This window comes from Balaenoptera borealis (assembly GCF_965194805.1).
Source record: "Balaenoptera borealis genome assembly, chromosome: 4".
Lineage (NCBI taxonomy): Eukaryota > Metazoa > Chordata > Mammalia > Artiodactyla > Balaenopteridae > Balaenoptera > Balaenoptera borealis.
Genome location: NC_138861.1, coordinates 87462384 through 87472797, shown reverse-complemented (window position 1 = coordinate 87472797; position 10414 = coordinate 87462384). Strand labels below are relative to the sequence as shown.

Sequence of the window (10414 nt, the reverse complement as noted above, 5' to 3'; positions counted from 1 at the left end):
CTATGATCACTGCAGCATTATTTATGATAGCCAAGATATGGAAGCAACCCAAGTGCCCATCAGTAGATGAATGGGTAAAGAAGATGTGAGATATATATATATATGAAATCTTCCCATCTGTGACAACACGGCAAAGTGAAATAAGTCAGACAGAGAAAGACACATACTGTACTATTTCACTTATACGTGGAAACTAAAAAACAAAGCAAATGAACAAGCATAGCAAAACAGAACAGATTTATAGATACAGAGAAAAAACAGGTGGTTGCCAGAGGGGAGAGAGGTTGGGGGAAGAAAGAAATAGGTGAGGGAGATTAAGAGGTACAAACTTCCAGTTGCAAAATAAATGAGTCACGGGTATGAAACGTACAGTGTGGGGAATATAGTCAAGAGCTACGTACTATCTTTGTATGGTGCCATATTGTACCTAGACTTATCGTGATCAGTTTGCAACATGTAGAAATATCAAATCACTATGTTGTGTACTAGGAGCTAACATAGTGTTGTAGATCAATTATACTTCAAAAACAAACAACCTCATAGAAAAAGAGGTCAGGGGCTTCCCTGGTGATGCAGTGGTTGAGAATCTGCCTGCCAATGCAGGGGACACGGGTTCGAGCCCTGGTCTGGGAAGATCCCACATGCCGCGGAGCAGCTGGGCCCGTGAGCCACAATTACTGAGCCTGCGCGTCTGGAGCCTGTGCTCCGCAACAAGAGAGGCCGCGATAGTGAGAGGCCCGCGCACCGCAATGGAGAGTGGCCCCCGCTTGCCACAACTAGAGGAAGCCCTCGCACAGAAACGAAGACCCAACACAGCCATAAATAAATAAATAAAATTTAAAAAAAAAAATAAAAAGAAAAGAAAAAGAAAAAGAGGTCAGATTTGTGGTTACCAGAGGCAGGGACGGGGTGGGGGAATGGGGAACTGGATGAAGGCAGTCAAGAGGTACAAACTTCGGTTATAAGATAAATAAGTACTAGGAATGTACTGTACGACATGATAAATATAACTAACATTGCTGTGCATTATATATGAAAGTTGTTGAGAGAGTAGATCCTAAGAGTTCCCAGCACAAGCAAAAATTTTTTTCTCTTCCTGTAATTTTGTATCTGTATGAGATGATGGATGTTCGCTAAACTTGCTGTGATAATCATTTCGTGATGTATACAAGTCAAATCATTATTTTGTACACAAACTTATACAGTGCTGTATGTCAATTACATGTCAAAAAAAACTGGAAGGAAAAAAATCAACAGAGTTCAAATAAAAATCCACATATTAGGGCTCTCTTAAGAAATCAGAAGACTGACAGCACAGAGCTCGAATTGCTATGGTAGTTGAGTTGACTTGCTGTAGTTGAGTAGGAGGTCCTCACGGCAGGGGGTCCTGTGCCTGCAGATCTCTGCATCCCCCCCACTGCCTACTGCCTTCTGGACACTTTCCTCCCACCCAGTCAGTTTCCATCATTTACATTTGCTGCTGGGCTCTAGAATCCCTGCTGTAAACCAACATTTCCTTTATCTATGAGGAAACTGAGGCCCCCAGAGGGAACATGTCCTGCTCAAGATGAGATAAACTGGTAACTGTCAAAGCTAGGACTTTAACCCAGGACCTTTCATACCCAACCCAACTTTTTCTCTCCACACCTGGAAGAGAGATTAGAGCGAAACCTTGGTCTCCTGGCTCTGGTCCAACGTGCTTTCCGTCATCATCCTTGGGATGCTACAAGGACTGTGGGAAATAGAACCATAAAGGGAATGTGAGGGTGATGGCGGTGGTGGGAAGGGTAAGATTTTCTTTTTTAAACAGCGAGAGACTATGACTTAGGACTCAGGGAGAAGAGAAGAAAAAATTTCCCCAAACACAAAAATCAAGGAAGCAAAATGTGGAAGAGAAAGAGGAAGGAAATTCAAGCTGCCCCAGAATTTAAGCTGTCAGAAGTACCAAAATCCCCCAGAGTTGAGAACCTAATTATCACAGAAAGCCTTGCTTAGTTCAGAGTCTGAGGACTGTCAAAATTGAGAAACTTTAGAAATTACAAACATTTTTTAGATGAAAGATAAAAACTAACTTGGAAGGGGTAAGGGGAGGTTCTATTTTGAAGTAGACACTGACAAGGAATAAATACTGTTACAAAAATAAGACTGATAATGGCATACTGTTTGAAACTTAAAAAGCAATTTTATTTGCGTTATCTCATTTACCATGAAAGGCTCATAATTGTTTTATGGCCAAAGTGGTCTCTTCTCCCAACTCTTTGCTCCTCTGATGGAATCCTGTGATTTTGGATAGAAATGCTTAAACTCCAGGGGGATGCTGGGAATATCTCAGACCAGATATCCACGAGAACAGATATGTTGCTTGAAAAGCTGTTTTCTTTTGCACAAGGGTGTTTCTTTCTTGTTGTTTGTTTCTCGCAACTGTTTGTGTGTGTGTGGCCAGGAGAGGAATCTTTACCTAGACTAGTTTGTCCAATGGGTCTTTATTGAGCTCTAAACTGCTTGTGGGCAGGCTGTGGCTGCTGGAAGAACAGTGAAAAATAAGAGCTCTGTCATTCCTTCACTCACAGAACTGACTTGGTCCTACTGTGTGTGGTGATTCATTAAGGCTGGATATGGTATAAGATTTCCAATAGCCTTTTGCATTCCCCAATATTACTCCTTAGTTCACCTGTAATATTGGCCGGGCATGTGGGCCTTCTACGCACGTCCCTCCAAAAATGCCATGTTTTGTGCAATGTCTTACAGTTAGCAGGACTTGAATTTACATAGCATGCAGAAGATATTTCAAAACTCCCCCCTCTCTTGTCACCTGTTTTTACAGAAAGTCAACTTTGCAGGAGATAATTTCTCTTCTGTGTTTTTTCTGTTTTCTTGTGCTGGCCAGGATCTCCTGGGTGATGCCGAATGGAGGTGGAAATAGTGAAGATTGTTGTCATGGCCCTGATCTTGAAGGAAATGGCTCCTGGCCATTGAGTTTTATGCATTCACCATTTATGCTTGTGGTAAGCTTTAAGAATAGTGCTTTTTTCTTTTCCTAGTTTACTTAATTTTTCTTATCATGATAGATGTTGAATTTCATTGAACATCTTTCTGCATCTATTAAGATGATCATAAAAAAAAAAAAGATGATCATGAGATGTTTTTCCTTTTGATCTGTGAATGTAGTCAATTTATCCTATTGTATTGTCTTTTTTATTATTTATTGGTGGATTCAGTTTGCTAATGTTCTGTTTAGGCTTTTGTATCCATGTTCATGAGTAAATTTGTCTTGTAGTTTTCCTTTTCCAAACTGTCCTTGGTGGTTGGTATGGGTTATGCCAGCCTCGTAAAATGGAAAGACTTATCTGTTTTTCTATTCTGTGGAAGAATTTATCTAAGACTGGAATGATATGTTTACCTTGTGGGAAGATATTTTTATCTATGGGATTTAATTTTTAAATTTTCTATAAAATCATTGGGTTTTTTTTCTCTTTTAGATAACATTTTAGTATTTTATATTTTCTAAAAATTTTTCCTTTTCACCTGTTTACAATTTGGGGCACAAATCTATTTATATATTCTATTTTTTTAATATCTGCAGCAACTATAGTTTACTTTTTCATTCATATCATAATTTTTTTAAATGAATGATTTTTCTTTTTTGAACAGTATTGTCTGAGGCTTGTCAACTTTATTGCACTTTTCAAAGAACCTGATTTATTGACCTTCACTGTTGTACGTTTATATTTAACTATATTAATTCCTACTTTTAATATTATTTCTGATTTTGTGGGGTGGGTTTATTTCTAGTATACCCTAATACTGACAGTGTTGGCCTGTAAGTTCTTGGATCCACAAGGGGGGGACTTCCTGTGCTTCTTTACTTGCACGAAACCTAGCTTTTTAGTTCTTACTGTCAAAACAAAAGTTCAGTGACACCAGGGTTTGGCTTAAGCCCCCAAGAACAAAGTGGATTACCTATCTAAATTCTTTTTTTAAAATAACTAATTAATTAATTAACTTTTGGCTGCATTGGCTCTTTGTTGCTGTGTGTGGGCTTTCTCTACTTGCGGCAAGCAGGGGCTACTCTTCGTTGTACTGCACGGGCTTCTCACTGCGGCGGCTTCTCTTGTTGCGGAGCACGGGCTTTAGGTGCGCGGGCTTCAGTAGTTGTGGCTCACAGGCTCTAGAGCACAGTCTCAGTAGATGTGGCGCACGGGCTTAGTTGCTCCTCGGCATGTGGGAATCTTCCTGGACCAGGGCTCGAACCTGTGTCCCCTGCATTGGCAGGCGGATTCTTAACCACTGCGCCACCAGGGAAGTCCCACCTATCTAAATTCTTACTTTTACTTTATTTCTGGCCTCTGAGAAGTCCTTTTCTTACCAGTGATACGTTTATAAAGGTACATTTGTTAATGTTATATTAGCATGTTAGGTGTTTTCAGCAGGAGGGTTGCTCTGGGTGTCTAGTCTGCTCTGCTGATAGAAATAGAAGTCACTCCAGTTTACTGTTTCCCTCTCTTCTTCCCCGGGTCTTCTATGTCTTTTGCTGCAGGTTTCTGGCTTCAAATTCCAGGGTCTGCAACTGATCCATGGGTCTTGTGTACCTTCTACGGTGACTTCATATACTTCAGATTGTAACTCTAAACAATAAAGAACCCTTTTTCTTGCTGACATTGTTGGTCCTTCATTGCCTCACTAACAGATGTTATTACATGCACATTTTCTCTGTTTCTTCACTCTGGAAAGGCAGGGGAGTGGAATACTGGGAGAGAGAAGGAATAAGAGGAGAGGTGAGTGTAAAGCAAACTCCTCTCTCACTGCTTTGAGAAGTTCTGGGTGCTTCGCCTCCTCTTCTTCCTCCTCCTCCTACTTCTCTCTCTCTCTCTCTTTCACACCCACACACACACCCACACACACTTACACTTAGGGCCTTGTCCTAGACCAGGCTAACAGGGCAGGCATCTCCCTGATGATGAGACAAAAATGGTCAGAGGCTGTCCCTTCCTTTTCCAATTAAACTTTTCAATAATCAAAAGTTCATTTCTTTATACACCCATACACATATAATTTTTCATAAATGTGAATATACCCAAGAGTCTTTTTTTTCTTGTCATTTTGTGCTTGATTCTCCTCTCCTGAGCTCTTCCTTATCTCTTCTTGTTTATCAACCATGGACCTCAGCCTCCACCAAGTAACATGTATAGCCCAGGGTGTATTCTTCTAGATTTTTCTCCATGCACATGTAATCATACAAAGGACGATGTATATGATTCATACAGATGAAGACTTGCTATTATCTACTCTACAAGAATAACATATTATACACTCCTGTGTTTTTTTATTCAATATGCATCCTGGAAATCCTTTAAACCAACTGATCAAGCTCTCATTCCTTTTTTAAATTGTTCTAAAAATCTCCTTTTGTGTGGGTATGCATAATTTATTGGACAATTCCCCTACTGCTGGGCATTATTTTCAGGTGTGTCACAACAAACAAGGCTACGATAACTATCCTTGTAAACTTGTCCTTTGTACTGGTGGTTTTATGTTCGTGGGATAGATTCCCAGGAGTGGAACTGAAGGGTAGAAGGGTATGTGATATTTATTAAATTTGAATAGACACTGTCAGATTGTTTCCCAAAAGGCTGTCACAATTTACGTTTCAATCAGCAGTATTCAATCAGGAGAATACCCTCTGCACCCTACCCCATAGTTTTTATTCCATCCCATAGTCACTTGATGTTTTCAATTTAAAAACCTTTTGGCATATAATTGGAGTAAAGTGATATCTCATTGTTGCATACATTTGCATTTCCCTAACCATAACTGAGCTAAATAATTTTGCTATGTGGATTAGCTCTTTTTCTGAATTTTCTATTTACTATCTTCTGTGTATTTTTCTTGAGTTGTCCTTTTCTTTTTGTTGCCAATTTGTAAATGCTCTTTTTATATTATACATGCTAATCTTCGGTCTGTCATGTGTATTACATTTTATCCCAAATTTATTATTTTTCTACTAATTTTATTTATGGCACTTTTTGGCTCACAAATGTATAAAAATGTTTACATGATTAAATATATTCATTTTCATTTACAAGCTTCTTCTGGTTTACAATCTCAGTTTGAAAGGTATTTGTTAACCTTAGGATTATAGGTCCTAGCAAAGAGGCTCCAGAGCCATTGGGTGATAGGTACTTACACTTAGATTCCCAACCTGGCTAAGGAGGTGAAGGAGCTATTCTTTGTCATTGGGTAAAATCAGTTCTGACAATGGCCAGTGAATCTGCTTCAGGCAAATGGCTCCGCCAGTGAGAACTGACCAAAGAGTGATGACATTACACCTGGGACCTGCACCATATCCAAGAGGACAACTTATATCACTACAAAATGACCTGGAGCCCAGGGGGAGAATTGAAGGAGAGGAGGGAGACTGTCAAGGAAGTGCCCTTCCTTCTCCCAGAAATAGAGTAAGACTTGAGAGCTCTAAGTCCAAGTGTGGATGAGGAAATGAAAACTCAGAGAGATGATAAGACTGCCCCAAGGTCACACAGCTTGTTCAGTGGCAGAGATGGAATGTAAATCGTGTCTTCTAACTCAAAGACCTGTGCTTTTCTCAGATTTCATAGATACAACTCTTGTAGAATTTTGGCCATAATCATGATAACATCGTTGAAAGCTTACTATGTGGCAGACACTCTTCTAAGCACTTTGCATGTAATAACATATTTCATCCTCACAAAAGTCTATCAGATCGGAGATGGTATTTTCTCTATTTTTAAAAGGAGGGAACTGAGGCATAGAGAAATTAAATATCTCATCCCAGTTTCCAATGTTAGAAAGTGATAGAGCTTTGATCCAAAAACCTATACTACTAACTTTATGCTACCCAGTCTTCTGACATAAGTTCTCTGCCTCTCTTCCTCTATTTTGCTTTCTATCCTTTGTAAGATAGATTTATTGGTATATGTATTTCTTACATTTGTTTGCTTTTTCTTCACTGTGTTATTTTTTATTTTTTTATTTTTTAAAATTTTTGGCTGTGTTGGGTCTTCGTTTCTGTGCGAGGGCTTTCTCCAGTTGCGGCAAGCGGGGGCCACTCTTCATCGCAGTGCGCGGGCCTCTCACTATCGCGGCCTCTCCCGCTGCGGAGCACAGGCTCCAGACATGCAGGCTCAGTAGTTGTGGCTCATGGGCCCAGCTGCTCCGCGGCATGTGGGATCCTCCCAGACCAGGGCTCGAACCCGTGTCCCCTGCATTGGCAGGCAGACTCTCAACCACTGCACCACCAGGGAAGCCCCACTGTGATATTTTTAAGGGTGTTTTTCTGCCACGACAGTGAGTTTAGTTGAATAAAGTTCATTGGGTGGGAAATTGTCCCATGGCTAGGCCTCAGTTATTGATGGAATGATTGACCTTATGAAATGTATTTGCTGATGTTCTGGATTACAAAAACAAACAAAGTGAAAAGGAAGAGTTGGAGAGGAGACACAAAGTAAAGACACAGAGACTTCCTGGAGTTTGCCATCCATCTCCACTCTGGGCTTGCTGGGCTCTCAGAAGTTTTCCCAGACCCTTCCGGTTGATCCCAGATTAAGCAGAGTTGTTTAGGGTATTGATCATTAGCTGTGCTGGCTGTTGCTCAAGAATAAGGAAAGATATCTAAAACAAAATAAAATGCAGAGTGCGGTTTTCCCAGTCTCTGCTGGCATGCTCACACTGCTGAAGAGGTTTAGGACTTCTTTTCTTCTAGTAGAGTCAACACATAATTTTTAAGCATTTGCTGTGTGCAGAGCATGATGGCAGGCATTGTTAGGGACCCATGAATGCATTAGTCTTCGTCTGTGCTTAATATCCTTAGGGAGGCAGATATATACTAAGTTTGACAAAAAATTGACTTTGTCGTGTCCCACTAGAGGGTAAATCAAAACACAAAGGGAATGTAGGAGAGGGAGAGGCGAATTTTTGATGGGGGGTATGGGAAAGCCATCTTAGTGTGATGGATTTATAAAAAAAAGTAAAACATTATATTTGAACGGCAGATTTGTGAGAGTTGGGGGAAGAGAATAGAGGGTAATGATTTTCTCAGGAGTCAGGAAGCCTGGGTTCTACCTCCATTTCTATAATCCTTACCAGGTGTGTGATCTTAGGCAAATCACTATCTCTCTGAGACTCTGGTTTTTCACCTATAATGTGGGGATATTAAAAAGTAGCTACCCAAGAGGTACAAACTTCCAATTATAAGATAAGTCCTGGGGATGTAATGTATAGCATAGTGACTACTGTTAATAATGCTGTGTTGTATACTTGAAAGTTGCTAAGAGAATAGATCTTAAAATCTCTCATCACAAGAAAAAAATTGTAACTGTGAGATGGATGTTAATTAAACTTATTGTGGGGATCATTTCACAATATATACATATATCAAGTCATTATGTGTTACACCTTAAACTAATACAATGTTATACATCAATTATATCTCAGTAAAACTGGGGGGAAAAGGACCTACCTCGTAGGTTTGTTGGGAGGATTTTAGCTCAGTATCTGGCACATTGGAGGTTCTCAGTAAATGCTCGAAATGAAGTGCATGTGCGTGTGAGTGTGTGTGTGTGTGTGTGTGTGTGCTTGAGTGCACATGTGTGTGGTGTTGGGAAAGTGCTTGCTGTTGGACAGGATGGTGGGAGCAGGGAGGTGGGAGGGCTATAGTTATGGTGGGTATGGGTGGGTAGTGTTGAAAAAAACTGGGGAAGGAAGATGTAGTGGGAGAAAAGACTAGAAAGTGAAATAAGAATCAAAGAGTAGAAAATCTTAGATTTTACTCTGTAGGAAACATGGAGCCAACATTGCTTTTCATCAGGTGATTAGAAAGAGCTCTCAGGTCCTGGAAGAAATGACCAGCCCCTGTGCTTGGATACTCCACTATTTACTCGGCACCTATTCAAGTGTGGCAGATTGATACCACTCTCTCAAAAATATTCCCCAATCCCACCCTTTCTCTCTCTCTCTCTCTCTTTTTTAAAAATAATATTGCTACTATATTTTAAAACATTTATTTATTTATTTTTGGCTGCTCGTTGCTGCGGGCTTTCTCTAGTTGCCAGGAGCAGGGGCTACTCTCCGTTGAGGTGCACGGGCTTCTCATTGTGGTGGCTTCTCTTGTTGCGGAGCACGGGCTCTAGGCACACAGGCTGCAGTAATTGTGGCATGTGGGCTCAGTAGTTGTGGTACATGGGCTCTAGAGCACAGGCTCAATAGGTGTGGTGCACTGGCTTAGCTGCTCCGCGGCGTGTGGGATCTTCCCGGACCAGGGCTCGAACCCGTGTCCCCTGCATTGTCAGGTGGATTCTTAACCACTGTGCCACCAGGGAAGTCCCATCTCTCTCTTCTTTAAAGGCTGTCTTTCCCTTGTGTTTTGAGGCCTGGAGGCAAAGGTGATTTGAGCTTTTGAAAAAAACCCAGGAAACTATGTTTCACCCAGTTACATCCTCCAAACCAGCTCTTCCTAAGGTTCCTCATACATGCTCCCAAAATTAATGGGGTTACGGGGAGAGCTTCATAAGGTTAGCAGAAAATGTCAAACCACATGAGACTTGATTTACTTCCATGGAACCGTCTTTTCTTCCCTGGTACAATACCCTGCAAAATTGTAAAGAAGGTATAGGAGCTATTAAATCAATCCCAGAGGAGCCTTCTTGTTGCCAACCCGTTCTCTGGAGATTAGAATCCTGAGGGCAGATTTAGGGAGTTGAAATCCGAATCTGTGGAGTTGCCAACGTGTCCTGCCTTGGCCTGCCAAGTTCAAGGCTGAACTTTTGTGAACTTTCTTTGCAACAGTTTGAATCTGCTCCCTTTGTGCCAGGCAATGCCAACTTATGGCACTACTGAATACAGGGTTTCAGGGAACTGTACCAGGCCAGGGAGCTTATTTCAGCCTCGAAGCTTGATGGCCAACGTTAAATCTATGGCACAGGCAATCTTTTCTGATTAAAAAGCTTCTAGGAACTCAATCTAGCACCACTCTTCTTTATTACTGTTCTTCAGAAGAAAGTCTAAGAATTGCACCTATTGTGGGAGTTAAGATTTTGAGTCAATGATTAATGGTACGGTTGCGTGTGTTTTCTTTCCGAATTAACCCATATGACCCATGGCATCTGCACCTTGTGTTAACCATTAGACACACAAATGAGCGCTGTATTTATCTGGGTGGTGGAGTTCTAATGCTCCTTGTTTCACTTTGTAGTGAGAGAAGGGCGTGATCAGTGGGCCTTTTCCATGAGAGCCAGGCTGGGGGCTACCTTCCTTCCTCTGGTTTGAAGAAGTTCTGTTGGCCTCTGCTCCCGGACTGATGCTTGTCGCAGCGGGGCATCCTTTCAGTGTTTCATATAAAAGTCCCTTTGATTGTGTGGCCTGCTAGCGCTTCACTAACCAATCT

General features: G+C 41.1%; 1 long non-coding RNA gene across 1 annotated transcript in view; it reads left to right on the top strand.

Moving 5' to 3' along the window:
- The first annotated feature begins 96 nt into the window (after positions 1-96).
- The window catches only part of LOC309628108, a 30924-nt gene continuing 20606 nt past the window's right edge, over positions 97-10414 (top strand). Inside the window, exons 1-2 of the long non-coding RNA XR_014244169.1 lie at positions 97-551; positions 877-3005. This is a non-coding gene — a long non-coding RNA (uncharacterized lncRNA). The remainder of the gene's footprint in view (positions 552-876; positions 3006-10414) is intronic.